The following is a 15,841-nucleotide window of genomic DNA, read 5'->3' on the forward strand; positions in this document are numbered from 1 at the left end:
ACTCAAGTTTCCACTCTGCCCTTCTCTGTCTCCTGGCTCAGGTGCATATTTATTCAGCTTCCCCACTCTGCACCTCTAGGCAGAGCATCTTCACCCATCTGTCCTCTCTCTCTCTGGGAAGGCCATCACTATTCCTTTATTGGAGAGATACCTTCAGCTAGGCTCTCAATCCCATCCTCTTCCAGCCCTCAAAGGTGATGGATCTTTCCATCCCTTGTGACGCTGAGACTGAGCCATTCTCTGGGCAGGCTGTACCCCGTGCTGTGCCAAGGCTGCTCCAGCCTCCATCCTCTGCCTGGACAGCTCTGCTGGGGCTTCCCTCTTCTTTTGTGTGTCTATTGTCATTCATTGACATTTGCTCTTAATATGTTAATATACATATAGTCAATTTTAGGAGTGGTAAAAGCTCCTTTTAGAAAATACAAGAAAATAGGCCCGGCACGGTGGCTTATGCCTGTAATCCCAGCTCTTTGGGAGGCCGAGGTGGGAGGATCACCTGTGGTCAGGAGACCAGCCTGGCCAACATGGTGAGACCCCGTCTCTACTAAAAATACAAAACATTAGCCGGGTGTGGTGGCGCGTGCCTGTAATCCCAGCTACTTTGGAGGCTGAGGCAAGAGAATCGCTTGATTCAGGGAGGCAGAGGTTGCAGTGAACTGAGATGGTGCCACTGTACTACTGTACCCCAGCCTGGGACACAGAGTGAGACTCCATCTCAAAAAAAGAAAAAAGAAAGGAAAGAAAATACGAGAAAACAAATCATGCAATAAAGCAGAAATCACTATAGTTCCCAATGTATCTTAGGCTACTTTCCCTCCCCCCACCCAGGTTTTTAAAAAGCAAAATCGTAATCCTATAGTTTTTTTTTGTTGTTGTTAGATGTACTCTCGCTCTGTCGCCCAGGCTGGAGTGCAGTGGTGCGATCTCGGCTCACTGCAATCTCCACCTCCTGAGTTCAAATAATTCTCTGCCTCAGCCTCCTGAGTAGCTGGGATTACAGGCATGTGCCACCATGCCCAGCTAATTTTTTTGCATTTTTAGTAGAGATGGGGTTTCACCATCTTGGCCAGACTGATCTTGAACTCCTCACCCCGTGATCCACCTGCCTCAGCCTCCCAAAGTGGTGGGATTACAGGCGTGAGCCACCACACCCGGCCATAATCCTACAGAATTTTTAAAAATCCCCAACTGCACATGGTATTTCTTTGATTGATTTTAAAAGTATTTTCTTGGTAGAATATTTAAAATATATAGAAAGGTCCAAAGGAAAACATTTCCTAGAGTTTCACCCTACATTTCAATGTCCTTAGGACATTTTTTCCCAAGCTCATCTAAAGGGCATACTTTCAGCATGATTTTTGGGAATACCTGGCACAAGAATAGTCACAGCTTCTACATGGAAGAGCATGTAAAGGGGGAGTTTAGCAGTAGATAACAGCTGCTGCTGGGTGCCTTAGTAGTCTTTATTGATTAAAAGAAAACAATCCTAAATGGTTTAGATCATTCCTCTAAAGATGCGGTAAAACATTAGCCAAGTTTTTGGCAATAAAAATGCCATAATGCCAAAAATATCATATTATTTTATTTACATACTTCTTGGAAGAAAAAATGCTTTTTTAATTTAATAGTTCTCTTAGTGTCTCAATTGTGTAATAAGCTTAGCTGGAACAGGATGCTGTCATTTATTAGACTGAAGCAGCTTAGTTTCCTGGTTAAAAGTAGGATGCCCCAGCTGGGCGCGGTGGCTCATGCCTGTAATCCCAGCACTTTGGGAGGCCAAGGCGGGCGGATCATGAGGTCAGGAGATCGAGACCATCCTGGCTAACTCGGTGAAACCTATTCTCTACTAAAAATACAAAAAAATTAGCCAGGCGTGGTGGCAGGGGCCTGTAGTCCCAGCTACTCAGGAGGCTGAGGCAGGAGAATGGCGTGAACCCGGAAAGCGGAGCTTGCAGTAAGCCGAGATCGCACCACTGCACTCCAGCCTGGGCGACAGAGCGAGACTCCGTTCCCCCCTTCCCCCACCAAAAAAAAGTAGGATGATCCTGGCTTGATGGGCTCTGCAACTTACTATCTGTTACTTATTAGCTGATGATAGTATGAATTCTTATCTTCTCCGTCTTCGTAATTATCTTAGCAAGAAGCTGGGTGAATCAAGGCTAGCAGCCACTACTAGTCAAATGCCTGACCGCTTTTTCCTCTTTCAGAATCCTCTCAGGCTTCCCCAACTTGCACCCACCCTCCCAGGGGTAAAATTAGTTTCTCCATTTCTTGTGCTCTCATAGAATACGTACTCAAGTCTCTCACAGTATTGATTGAAATGTGTACTGTATTTTTTAAACGTCCATCATCTCTCACTTCCCTCTTGCCAATACTGTAAGCCTGTGAGCTTATTAGGTATTGGGACTTTAAAAAAAATCTTTGTGTCATCAGAGCCCAGCCTGGACCTTGTGGGTGCTTAATACAAATGCCTCTCAGATGTATAAATACTGTACTCTGGAACTGATTTTCAAACTAAAATGCATCGCCTCCTATTTATTTCTACTGCATTTGGGCCTCAACATCCCAGTGGTGTTTATTTTTACTTCGTTGTAAGATACAACCAAAAAAAAAATCAAAACAAAACATAACAAAACTGTGCATCAGCAGAATGCAGTGATATAACTTCCTTGTCTGAATATTCCATGTGCATTTAGTCATTTATGCAAAAATTACTCGTGAGTGAAGGAGGTGCAGTGGAATTTACAAAAGTAATAATGGCCAAATAACAAGGAAGACGTTACTTATTATTATAAGGTATTCATGTTTTACAAATGAGCAAACTGAGGCTCAGAAAGACCACATGATGAAGGGCAACACAGATTTACTGGCAGAAATAAGACTACAACATGTTATTCAGGGGAAATGATAGCTGTCCTTGAAATACAGTGGTTAAGTATGGGATAATAGACAAGGCAGCCCCGATGGAGGAGGTATCTCTAACTGAGTCTTGTAGGGAACGGACTAGAGAATAGAAAGATTCCAGGGTAGAGAGCCATAGTCACTGAGGACGTCATGGTGCAAGCACCAAAGCAGAGTAAGACCCTCCAGAGTGACCAGATGTGCAGCAGAGTAGCACACAGTCATTTTTTGTGTGTAACTTGTAATTCCTTTTCCTCCAAAAGGCAGCAACTGGCTCTTGTGTTGGAGCAGCCTACCATTTTACTCACTTTCCCTGCAAAACCTATCGCCTTCCTCAAATACCTCCAAATTCAGAGGGACCAGAATACAGTTGAAGGAATAACAGATGTGATAAACAAACAGTCTGAAAAGAAATTGAGTTGTCCATGGATACTATGGTCTGAGTTTTAATAATTCATAATCCCATTAAAATACTAATTCATAATCCAGTTAACATGTGCAGAAACATGAAACATTACTTAAACTATTTTTAAAAGATCTGGGAAAATATTATACATTATTTTAAGTTATTTACTTTGAAGGTATTTAGCATACTAGATATGACAGAACTTTCGACTTTTTCAATGAGACAGAATATGAGAAGACAAAGGTTTTATTAAGAGTGCAGCAATACTCATTATCAGAACAATTTCAAAGTTAGTATAATAAAAGGAATTTGGAGAAATTGAATATTGTAAATGAAAAAACTTTTAAGGCTTGTGTTCAAGAATTGTGCATGTCGTGTGTTTTTGGCATGCTTTAAATTCATGAGCCACAGTCTGCTATAAAAATTCTGCAAACTTTTTAAGGCTTTTGCATCCCTAATCAGTTTCTAAGTGTTATCAATTAATAAAATATATTTCATAACAAACATTTGGTAAATATTTAGCATCATTATTGATTTGCACTTACCTCAGGTTTTTTATTCTTTTTTCCTCCACTTCTAAAAAAGCATGCTACAGATTTCAGTAGAAGTTGGCAGCCACACAGATGTTGAAGTGTGAATTTGGGATGTTTGCAGGTTGTAAATATGTGGAATTTTGATCGTGAATGGGAATTTAACATTACAACCTTACATGGTTGGAAAGATTCTGCAATAGCAACAATTTCACATTTGCATAAACAGCTTTATTATAGTTGGAGTAATATATAGAAAGAACACAAATTACTCTGACCAGAGTTAAACCTATAAAGCAATCACATTTGAATGAAGATTTTACTTAAAATCATAGACTCATCAACTTTAAAGTGTTTTTATCTTTCACAAGAGACAAATTTAGCCTGTTATGAATAAAATCCCTTAATATCTGCATTTTCTGCCTGGCATATGTATATTGCCTCAGTGGAACTTTAAAATAAAACCATACATAAGAAAAAATTAAAAAGAGGCAAAGAACTAAAGCACCAGACAAAAAAATCTATTTTTTTACATCAAATAGTAAAATAATTGTCAAAAGTGTTTGCTTTAATTGAATTTTAAGCCTAGAATCTTTTTCAGTGCTTGATTTCACTGTAAGAGTACAGAGAGTACAGAAACAGCTAGAACCTCTTGAAATTTACCATTCTCTTACCTTTTTGTTGATGTTAGTACCATCTCTGTCACTTTGCTCGGTGGAGGTATAGTTTTGATTGTGTAATTTTACAGGTATTTTATTAAAATATTCAGGAAGTTAGGTAGCTACATTCCAAATTCAACAAATTACAACGTGTTCTTGATAAATCAGAATGCTTTATGACACATATTTTCAAGCCTCAGGTTGAAACAATTTGTATGTCCCCATCAAAGGTGTGATATTCATTTGAAGAATTATGCAAGTTAGTTCAGCATTTCAGATAAATGTTGGATTAATTATTTGGCTCCTAGGAAACTTCACTCAGGCATGTCTTAGTTGCATACTGTTTGAAAATAAAAAGCAATTGAACTGAGAAATACAAATATAGCATTGCATGATATTGCTATTTTTATTGTAACTCTAAGTCAGTTTTAGATAGCAAAGCTCCGACCTTCAATTGAGGAAGCCTTTATAGTTTTTAACTGGTTATTAACTCCATCTCTTAAAAATATTAATTTGTAAGTTTGAAGGGAATGAAACAAAATTGTCTAATCACTTGAAAGTTGGTAAGACGATTTAGAAGAAAAGCACTCATATACAGAATGTTATTTCTCTAGTCTCATTCACATTGATGTTAACTTGTCAAAGCTATTCTCATTTCTATATATTTTACCCACTCTTAAAACACTGAATGGAGTTTTGCTGCCTTAAATTCAGAAGTGGAGTATTAATTCAGGAGAGAGAGCAGCAAAAATGTGAAAGTCTTTGTATTTCTCTCCTGGCAAATCAATGGCTTGTACAGATATGAGGGAAATAAATGCATGTTCCCAGTTAGAGTTCTTTAAAAGGAGGGGATGAGGAAAGATGAAGGGAATACTACTAATGCTTCTCCAAACATTAGCTGGAGATTGCAGTATATCTCAGCTGATTTTAGTCTTTACTTTAAATTTGAAAACTGAAAGAAAGCTAGAATTTAATAATAATAGGTAGCATTTATGGAAAGGTTTCTGTGGGTTCTCACTTCTCTACACCTATAATCTCATGAGATTTTTACGCACAACCCTATGAGCGAGGCGCAGATATTACCCCATTTTACAGGTTGATTAACCTGGGAAGAGATAAGTTATGGAAGCTGTCAATGCTTATACTGCAAGCATTTTGATCCCAGGCAGTCTGCCTCTAGAGTACACACTCCATTGAAATCTGTGTGACTGCATCTTGTTTTCAGCCCCAAGCAAAGGGCATGACAAGTAATTCTGAACATCATTCATGTCTTGTAGATGATCTGAAAATAAAGATAAGGAAAAAGAATTTAAAATCACATGGGATTCCGGTATCCAGTGACAATGATGGTGTAGTTTTTGGAGTGTGTATTTCAGGGTTTTCAATACTTACGGACATACCTGCACATTTGCGTACATTTGCCGACCTCTCAGCTTTTCTCAGGAGAACAATACTCATTGACTGATCAATCAATAAATCCCTGTTGCTTCTCACCACGGAGTGTACTACACAGAGTAGCCCAGATAAGAAGCAGCTCAATAGCAAATCAAAGTGTGCGAATGTCTGCCTGTGTATGTGTGTGTGTGCGTGTGTGTATGTGTTTGTATGTGTATGTGTGTATTTGTATGTGTATGTGTGTATTTTGCCCAAATATTTGCTTGGTATCCTAGAGTGTACTATGTAGAATTGCCCAGATAAGAAGCAGCTCAATAGCAAACCAAAGTTAGCGAATGTCTGTCTTTGTGTGTGTGTGTGTGTGTGTGTGTGTGTGTGTGTGTGTGTGTGTATTTTGCCCAAATTTTTGCTGATCTTCTTCATTGTCCACACTATTGTGATATGCGAGACATTTCTTTCTCCACAAGCTGTTATAGGGCAGTCTCATGACTCCATTTTATTAATGGTTGCTTTAGAGGTTGACTGCTTAGATCCTGGAGGTATTCTCAAGGGCTTTCCAAGTAAATTTTTGGATGTCAGGTAACACGTATTTAACCCAGATGATCTTAAATATACTTTCCAAAATTTGTTCTGGCCTCTGCCGGCCCCCTACCTCTTTCTCTTTCTGTGGCATTTCTTAGGACTTCTCAGCATTGATTTCCAGTTAGCTGTCTTCCAGCTGCATTGTGGGATTGCATTTTCTGGCCTTCCTGAGATTGGGTGTGGTCATGTGACTGATTCTAGCCAATGAGGTGCAGCATTCAATTGCCAGTGCAAGACCCTCTACAGCACTGTGGCTCCCACAGACTTAAGTCAGATGTGTAATTTTCAAGTTTCTAGTAACACATTAAAAATGTACAAGAAACAGGTGAAATTAATTTTAACAATATATCTTCTTTAACATAAGATATTTAAAATACAATTTCAACATGAAATCAATATAAAATTATTGAGGTTATTTTATATCCTTTTATAATTACTATTGTTATTTGGACAAAGTCTTGGCAATCAGATATGTATTTAGCACTTATAGCAATCTCAATTCACCCAAGCCCCATTCCAAGTACTCAATAGCAACATGCGCCAAGTGGCTACTTGGTTAGGGAGGCCAGCTTGGAGCGCTCTTTGACTCTGCTGCAGTGCAGCCTTGTTTGAGACGGTGGCTGTTGTATTCTTGGGTCACACAGTGAGGGGATGCGGAGCAGAGCTCCCTGCTGCCAAGAGGGACCTGGAATATGATGAGCACTAAACCTTGGTTGTTACAAGCCTCTAACATTTTTGTGTTTTTGTTATGTTACAGCATACGCTACCCTAGCCTGCCTGACATTTCATTCCTCTCCATCACAGCATCTTTTCTATCAGCTTTATAACATTGCATGGTATACATATATCATAGTGTATTTAACCAACTGCTCCGGGGTCGCACACTTAGAATTGTTCCCATTTACTCAATTTAATGATGCTGTAATATTTATCCCTATAGTTAAATCTTAGGGTACAATAATAATAATAATGATGATTTTTTTTAACCGCAAATTCCAAGAAATGAAGTGGTTGAGATAAAGGCACAGCACTTTTTATAGTGTATGATAGTTACTTCTGGTTGTTTCTTCAGAAAGTATCAATGTATTCATCTACTACCTGATGTATAGCACAGAGTATTTATGTTAGTTTATTATTTAGATTAAATACTTTTTCATGTGAGTTAGGCATTGTATTTATTATTTTTTCTAATTGCTTGTTCATTCCAACTGTCTTTTCCTACTGACTTGTTTGTCTTATTGATTTGTAATAATTCTGTCTGTGTGTAGGTTATTAAACTTTTGCTGTCATATTATATGCTCTTCATTTGTCATTTTTTCATCTTTGAGATTCAATTAAAGAGAATATATGACTGTATACGACTTTAAGTGTGCTTTTAGATATAACTTGTTTTTAAACCTGAAAATTTTGATTCTTCAGAAGTAAATGTGGATGCAAAAGCGTAGGTTATTGCATGTCAAGTATTCAATTTTATTAAAAAATACAGTACAAATAAAGACTGCTCTGCTTAGGTCCAAACTAAAGTAAAGCATTACTGAATATTTTTAGTTAATCATTAAATGTTCTTTCATTCTTTTAAAAAGCTACCTGTGAAATCTTCCTGCATTACAGAACAAGATACGCATTATAAATCCTAAACAAGACATCCTGTTTTTTTTTTTTACATGAAATACCTTCTCTAAGTTGTGTATTTGCTTTCCACATAGAAAACATGTAACGCTCAATCAATATTTCTAGAAGAATTTTAGACTAACTCAAACTAAGTATATGTTATGGTTTGTTACCCCAACATTACTTCTGATAATAATTTAAATTAAAAAATGAGAGTTAATTCTCCTTTCCCACTTGGCCATTTTGGTCCAGTGACTCAAGAATTTTTTCTAAAGGATTCCCTTGGTTGTAATTGGCTTGGTGGTCCCTAATTCTTGTTATCATTCTATGCTTGCAACATCTGCCTGTTGTTTCTGGAAAAGTGTATTGTGAACTACAAGCTTATGCTATTTCTTAGCACTTGTATGTCATTCTTAACACACACAAGATGATTTGCATTCATTTGTAATCATTGTTCTTTACAAAATACTGGTAAGAGGGTTATTATAATAACCACCATTTTGCCCATGGGGAAACTGAGACCCAGAAAGGTTAAGTGACTTACCCAAAGGCATACAGTGAATTGATGGCAGAGCCGGAATTGCAGGCGAGCATCCTTAGAGGTTGTCTATTGTTCAGCACACTCAGCAGCAAGGCCTCTCGGCAGTGTGTTTTTTCTTCCAAGCATCACATTTTCTTATTCCTTCGCTAAACAATTCTTTAAGAATATGTGACATGCTTATAATACAAGGTTAGAATAATAATATCTTTTCTTCTATTTTTTCCTTCTCTTACTTAAATGTATTATTCCAACAACTTGGAAATAGGTGGGAAACAGAGAAATCACTCAAGCTTTTTACATGGAAAACAATTGAATGGCATCATTGAAGAATCCAAAAGTGTATCTTGTCTTTTCCCTTAAGGGATGGGGAATGCACTCAAGTGAAAAGGAAAACTATGTACTTTTGTACACTCACTTATATTTACATAATAAGAGGTGAGGAAGAAATATTAGTAGTATCACAAATAAGTGCTGTGATTTCAAAGTCTTTGTAATTGTTGAGAGTGACTAAACAGTATACAGTGCAAAGTCTGTAGGGATATTAATTCCAGGTGATCCTTCAAATTTATTTTGGCACTACAATTTTTTTAACTACCCCAGGTACTACAAAACTGTTAAATAGTATAACACTATACTAATTCAACTGTTGAAATAACAGGTTATTAGTGGAAAAGGATTTTTCAGCTTTAAGTAATCAAACAACAGAATGAATTATCCTTTGCAACGTTTTCTTAAAGTGTAGACTAGTATTGTTTTGAAGATAAGGTTTTGGGGGGAGTTTGGGAACTTTGCATGTGTGTATGTTTCCATATTGATTTTGTGGTTGTCAAAATCAATACTGTATTCAGAAAGAATAACATGCTATAACTTAGAAATTCCTATCTCCTCCTTCTCTCATGCCCCCACTTTCCATTTTAAAGAAATTTTGTGTTTGTCCTATTTAGAATACTGTTTGTGGATAGTTTCCCTACATTTTAAAAGATATAGTTTTAGCTTCTCTTTTATGTAAATTATTTAAAAATGTAATTTTAATAGGGATCTTTGGAAAGAACATGAAGGATATGAACAGAATTGTTGTTCAACTTAATTTAGGACCCTAATTTAGAACATATACCATGTTCTTTTTGCCTCCGAATGGTTTTTTAGTAACCCTCTGCTCCAAGAAGTTATCAATTCTTACCCACCCTCAGGAAGCAAGTCACGTGTATTCAAACGTAATCAGATTAACAGAGAAACTTAATCCGACTTACCTTAGAAGTAACATTTCTTTCTCCAGCTTTCAGGAATAACACTTAAATACATATTTATCTAATTTTGTGGTTTTGTATAAAAAGTATTCAGTCACATTCTTCCTGGAGAGGCTACTTGTATCTCCTTTCTCCTTATTCCATGGTGTTCTTCCTACCTCAGGAAAAATTGGAGATAAGAAGAACTCACCATCTTTTAGGCAACCCTAGACTTCAGATTTCAGAGAATAATCAAAAAGGAAAATCAATCAAACAAACAAAAGATCCTTCAGATTACCCTAAGTCAAGTGGCTCATGCCTTTTATACGAAAGCATAACCTTTCTCTCTCGCATCATGTCCTCTCTGCCTTTCTAGCCACCTCTTTGGATTATTTATAGTTCCCCCTTCCCTACCTACCCACCACCCTTTTTTTTGTGTGTGGCTACCTCCTCTCTACCCAACAAAGGAGGAAGCCTGAGAGATGTTATCACTGTGCGTTGGCGGGGGACGGGGGTTCCCCTGCCTCTGGGAGGGTGGAGGGAATCAGGTTGAACAAGCAACATCACAGAGCATCCCCTCTGCTCACTTCTTGTCGCTGAGGCTGGGGACCAATCAACCACCTTAACTCTTGCACCTTGTACCTTGGAGCTGTGGAAATCGAACTATCCAGCCCCAGTGGGGTAGACCAGGAAGGCAGGCTTTATAAACACTGTCTTTCTTCTCTCTCTCTTTTTTTTTTTTTTTTTTTTTTTTTTTGAGATGGAGTCTCCCTCTATTGCCCAGGCTGGAGTGCAGTGGCGCAATCTCGGCTCACTATAATCTCTGCCTCCTCGGTTCAAGTGATTCTCCTGCCTCAGCCTCCTGAGTAGCTGGTACTATAGGCGTGCGCCACCATGCCTGGCTAATTTTTGCATTTTTAGTAGAGACAGGGTTTCACCATGCTGACCAGGATGGTCTCGAACTCCTGACCTCATGATGCTCCCGCCTCGGCCTCCCAAAGTGCCGGGATTACAGGCGTGAGCTGCCGCGCCCGGCTCTTCTCATTTTTAATAGCATAGCTTGGGCCTTGTGCGAGTCCTTGTGTGATGTGATTTGGAAATCTTAAAGAGGATATGGGGCTCGGGGTGCCCTCAAAGGCTCAGCACCCAGCAGAATGTGTTCTTGCTTAGGGTAGTAGTAAATCACCCACACTCTCATCACCTGTCCTGTGTTCAACTCTTTGTCCTCTACATGGTCATATTCTGACTTCCAAAATAATTAAGAGAAAGAGAACTTCCTTCAACCTCAGCATGTGCAAACACAATTTCAGAGGTAAATAGTTACCATGTCTAGCAATCAACTCTTTGGGCTCATTTGATTGAAATTCATGAGTTTGGGGAGAACATGACTGGCTAAGGAGTTTGGCAGCTCCAAGCCTGCAATAAACAGAAACTCCTGAATCACCCTATGAAAACCAGATATCTGGCTACGTTTATCGATATTATTTTGTCTAACTCTTTTTAACATACATTTTTTCCAGTTAAAAGCTCACTGAAAGCCTCATATAAGAATCCCTCTCCCTCCAGCCCTCCCTCTCCCTCTATTTCTCTGTCTGTTCCCTGGAGAAATTAAAAAAAAAAAAAGAGCATATTGACGCTAAATAAAAACCAGAAAGAGCAACCTTATGTCATTTATTTCTCTGAAATTGAAAAAAAAATCATTTTTCCTCTTAGAAAACTGTTCTGGTTTAAAATAAAAACACTTCAAAAGGTACTTTGCATTATATGTATGTCTTCCATGAGAAACAACACCCACATCTAGTGATTTTCTCATCTTGTCCCCGTCTGACAAGATCTGTACTAAAATATATTAAAAAAGAAAAAAAAAGATAAAGAAGAAAGAAACAAAGTGGGGGAAAAGCTGACTGGGAGCAGCAGAAATCTCTCCCTCAGGCCGGGGGCCTTTCCTTTCTCTCCGGGGCAGGGGTGGGGGCCTCGACCTGGGCTTCCTGGGGCTCCAGCTCTGAGACCCCGCGACCTTCTGACTCTGGGGCCCCCCTGGGTTCCCCGACTTCAGCTCCCACCCCATTCATTCAGCTCGACCTGGGAGCCGGGCTCAGCTTCCCTCCTGGAATCCACCCAGGGACCCTGCTATTGTCCCTGTCGTCTGACCTCTGCTACGCTAAGTTCCAACAAGGTGATCTGGAAAACGCGCCACTCGCTCCCTGGCGGGCTCCCGGACTCGCCTTTTCGCGCCCTCGGCGGCGGCTCTTTTCTCCAGGGGGGACCACCTAGCGCTCGGCTTTGCACGGCCAATTTATGGCGCTGTCAGGGGCTCGGGCGCCGCGCCCATTGTGCGGGACGCCGCGCCTGACCCCGCCGCCAGCGCCGCGTAGCCCGATTGTTCCCTCATTAGGGCGGCCGGGAGCGGCGGAAAGGCTCGCGGCCCTTTCCCACAATCGCTGACAATGTGCGGCCGCAGGCTTGTCACAGTCGCAGGCGAGGAGAAATGGAGAGGATGTGCCACCGAGTGGGGCGCAAGGGACATCGCATTCCCACGCGAGGAAGTGGGAGAAAGCCACCACTCAAACAGCCAAACCCAAACTCCAGACCCTGCACCGCCTGGGGTAGTTTCTTCTGGGGTTTTGGTGGCGGCTGTCAAGACCCATAGGAAATACGCTGGGGGAAGACTCCACAGCGCCTTGCAAAGAACTAAAACAACGCTTGAGCCCAGGAGTTCGAGGCTCCAGTGAGCTGTGATCGAGCCACTGCACCCAGGCCTGGGCCCCAGAGTGAGACCCTATCTCAAAACAACAACAACAAAAAACAAACCAAACCAACACACACACACACACACACACACACACACACACGCACACACACTCCTAAATCAAGAGTTACAAAGAGCCAGACAGCCGGCGAACTTGGGCACAGGAGAGCTCTGTGCATAGGGGCAAGAAGCGCCCTGATGCAAGCGGGGCTGAACTGTGCACTCCCGGGGGCCAGGTCTGCGGCCACGTGGAGAAAGCAGGAAGGAAGCGGGCGGGGCTGTCAAGCAGGCCTAGGGCGATCAGCCCTGGCACAGGCTGCCTTCATAAGCAGGAGCCATCCGCAGTGTAGCAATCTCTTCTCCAGCCTGGCTCCTAGAAGGAGCCAGCTGATCTTTTTCCCTTTCGTGTTCTTTGCCCCACTGTGCCTGTTGCTGCTGTTCTTTCCCAGTGAAAATGCCTCCCAGAGAGGTGAGGCAGCCTGAACACCACACTTCCACGCTCTCATTTTTCCTCCTGGCCAACAAAGTGAGGACACTGCCCAGACAGCCCTTCTCTCTCCCCCTCCTCCACCGGCCTGTTGCGTTGAAAGGGCCTTCTCTAAAACTGCAAATAAAGAGCACAGCTTCAGAGAAACCGGGCAAAGGCTCAAGGGGAAGGCACAAAAAGGACTATCTCTGTCCTGACGCTTAGATGTATACAAAAAGCTACGCTCAGATTCTTAGGTCTGTGAAATGCTATTTGAGTTGAAACACAATACCCGCCTACAGGGCATGCATAGAAAGTGATTTTAGGCGGCAATAACTTAGGGTAATTCTCTCTGTTTTATAAACATCATTAACTCCTCTTATGAGATGATGCAAAAAGATTCAACGTTTCTTTGCACTTTCTCAAAAAAGTGAATTCTGGGGCTAAGGCCGTAAGCGACCACATTTATTAGCAGGTGATTCAAAATTGCGCACCCAAAGGGAAACTTCAAGAAGTTTCAGGTATACTATACACAGACTTTTAACTTGAAAACTCTTCTCAAAACAGTGTTTTTGAATTGAAAATGTGTTTAATCCTTTAATAGAATATAAAGCTAGAATTGAAAAGAAAGTTTACATTCCAATATATGATTTGTATAAAATATGTTGAAAGATATCAATTGTCTCTATTTAAACTACATTTGAAAAATTCTAAGTACTCCAGAATTTTAAATTATTCTTAAAACAGAACTAAAGATATTTTCATGATGGAAAAATAATGTGAATTAAGCTTCTTAAAAAAAGACCAAGTCTCATCTTTGGGGTGCATGTTGTCCTATTATTTTGTCCAAAGCTTTCTTGACAGGCTAAAAAGGACTTTAGGTTCTTGTGTTTAATATTTTAACAAGAACTAGGATACAGTTTGTATTCGTTTGTAAAATCCATTGCAAAGGTGATTTTGGTTGTGGCAGTTTTCCTTTCTTGTTTTTAGCAGATGGCTTTCTATTGACTGTTAACCTTAAAATCAAATGTGTAAAGCTTTTTATTTAAAAGAAAATAGTAATCTTAATTTGAGGTACATTGTGTGTAGTCTTACAGTTTGTGATGGCTGGTTTATGGTGGTGGGGAGTGTTTCTTTGTAACTTTTAGTTTTCTCTGACTCTTTAAATTTCACTGTTCTCGTAGTTCTGAGCTAGTATATCTGCACTTGATCTGGGCCCAGACATATTTTGATTGTAAATAAAAAGTCTTCTTTTATGAGGATGTTCACTTCACAGCTTGAGCAGTGTAATTTTTATACAGGTCTCAGCAATCAATAAAAAAGCCACAGGAGGAATGATTTATCTTGTTGGTTACAGAGACTGTCACCGAGAGAAATTGTAAAAGATCAATTTACACAACCTGGTGTGAGAATGTTATTGATATAACACGGTTGATCGGTTTCTGGTTGTCTGTGCGCAGGCACTGCGGAGGGAGCACCACCACCACTCGCCAAGGTCTTAATAGACTCCGCGCTCCATAAAGTGGACACCGAGCCAGTGACGGCGGAGATGGCCCGGCGGGCGCCCACCGGCATTGGCTGCGCTCCGATTACTTCGTTAAGCAGTGTCATGCTTCTTCTTCTTTTTTTTTTTTTTTTCTTTTCTTTTTTTTTTTAATTTTTCCCTCCTACTGTGAGAACTGTTCACTTGGAGACTCCCTGTCTTAATTACAAAGAGCCCTTTTAACCGTAGGTCACAGGACTTGGCTCTCTTGACAGGAAATAAGGAAACAAGCTACCTTCCTGGAAAAAAAAAAATTCAAACTTCTACTTCTCAAATTAGTTAAATGAAGCTTGTCGACGGTTGGGAGTTGAGCCTTATGACAGTTGGCTAATTGCAGTTGGTACATTAACTATGTTTTAACCAGAGCTGTTTGGGATCTAAGTAGATTAAAAAAATAAAGCAAGCCTAGGCATTTCCAACGAAAAACACTTAAAATAACCACAAAGTTAATATTGGTTTTACTTGCTATATGTATTACAATACAAAATGGATTCCTGTATCTTTAACATTGTAATTAAGTAAATTTACAAATATTAACATTTTAAAAATGACACTAAAGCTACTTTAAATCCTAGGAAGGCCTCTCTCTCTTTCTCTCTGCTCTTTCTTTTTTGATTCTGCCTTCAAAATGTCCTCTGTCTGTATTTTTTATATTAAATATTCGCTGCAAAGTCTATCTAGTAAATATCTGGTTCCAAGTCTGTGTACACCATTCTCAAATATAAAACTTTTCAAATGAAGATAAACCTTTAGTTGAATTGGTTTATTTTCTGATTTGATTCTTTAATGTTATTATAGAAGATGGAATATCATTTACTGTAACATTAAAAAAAAACTCTGGTGGTTTTCTTATTGAAAGGCTTATAATAATAAGCAGAAATAAAGCAACCAAGATTTAGAAAAATATCATAGTGTTTTTGCATATTTAATTTATTATTTACACTAACATATAACGTCAGAATGATAATTATAATATGGCCTGAGTTACAAGAATATAAAAGAATAAAAAGTCTAAGAAGAAAAACTTCCAGTGTAGACTTTCAGTTATAATTTTAGTCACATTTTTTCATGTTGGTTGTCTTTCTAACAGATTCCACATTTCTGTGTGTGTGCGTGTGCATGTGTGTGTGTGTGCACACACGCCAAGTCTTTTATATTTAAACCCTGTTGTTGCCATTTTCATTTCCTTGGGAAACACACACACATACACAAAAACACACACATCTTTTACT

The 15,841-nt window shown here is 39.6% G+C and overlaps 1 long non-coding RNA gene across 1 annotated transcript in view; it reads right to left on the reverse strand.

The window, feature by feature from the left end:
• Positions 1 to 15,491, reverse strand: part of LOC117979247 (uncharacterized) — a 51,205-nt gene extending 35,714 nt beyond the window's left edge. The window contains exons 1-7 of the long non-coding RNA XR_008624299.1: positions 12,003 to 15,491; positions 9,876 to 10,026; positions 8,629 to 8,781; positions 6,544 to 6,766; positions 5,602 to 5,778; positions 4,512 to 4,836; positions 3,853 to 4,031 (exon numbers count right to left, since the gene is read on the reverse strand). This is a non-coding gene — a long non-coding RNA (uncharacterized LOC117979247). The remainder of the gene's footprint in view (positions 1 to 3,852; positions 4,032 to 4,511; positions 4,837 to 5,601; positions 5,779 to 6,543; positions 6,767 to 8,628; positions 8,782 to 9,875; positions 10,027 to 12,002) is intronic.
• Positions 15,492 to 15,841: the final 350 nt, after the last annotated feature.

This window comes from Pan paniscus, chromosome 12 (assembly GCF_029289425.2).
Source record: "Pan paniscus chromosome 12, NHGRI_mPanPan1-v2.0_pri, whole genome shotgun sequence".
Classification (NCBI taxonomy): Eukaryota; Metazoa; Chordata; class Mammalia; order Primates; family Hominidae; genus Pan; species Pan paniscus.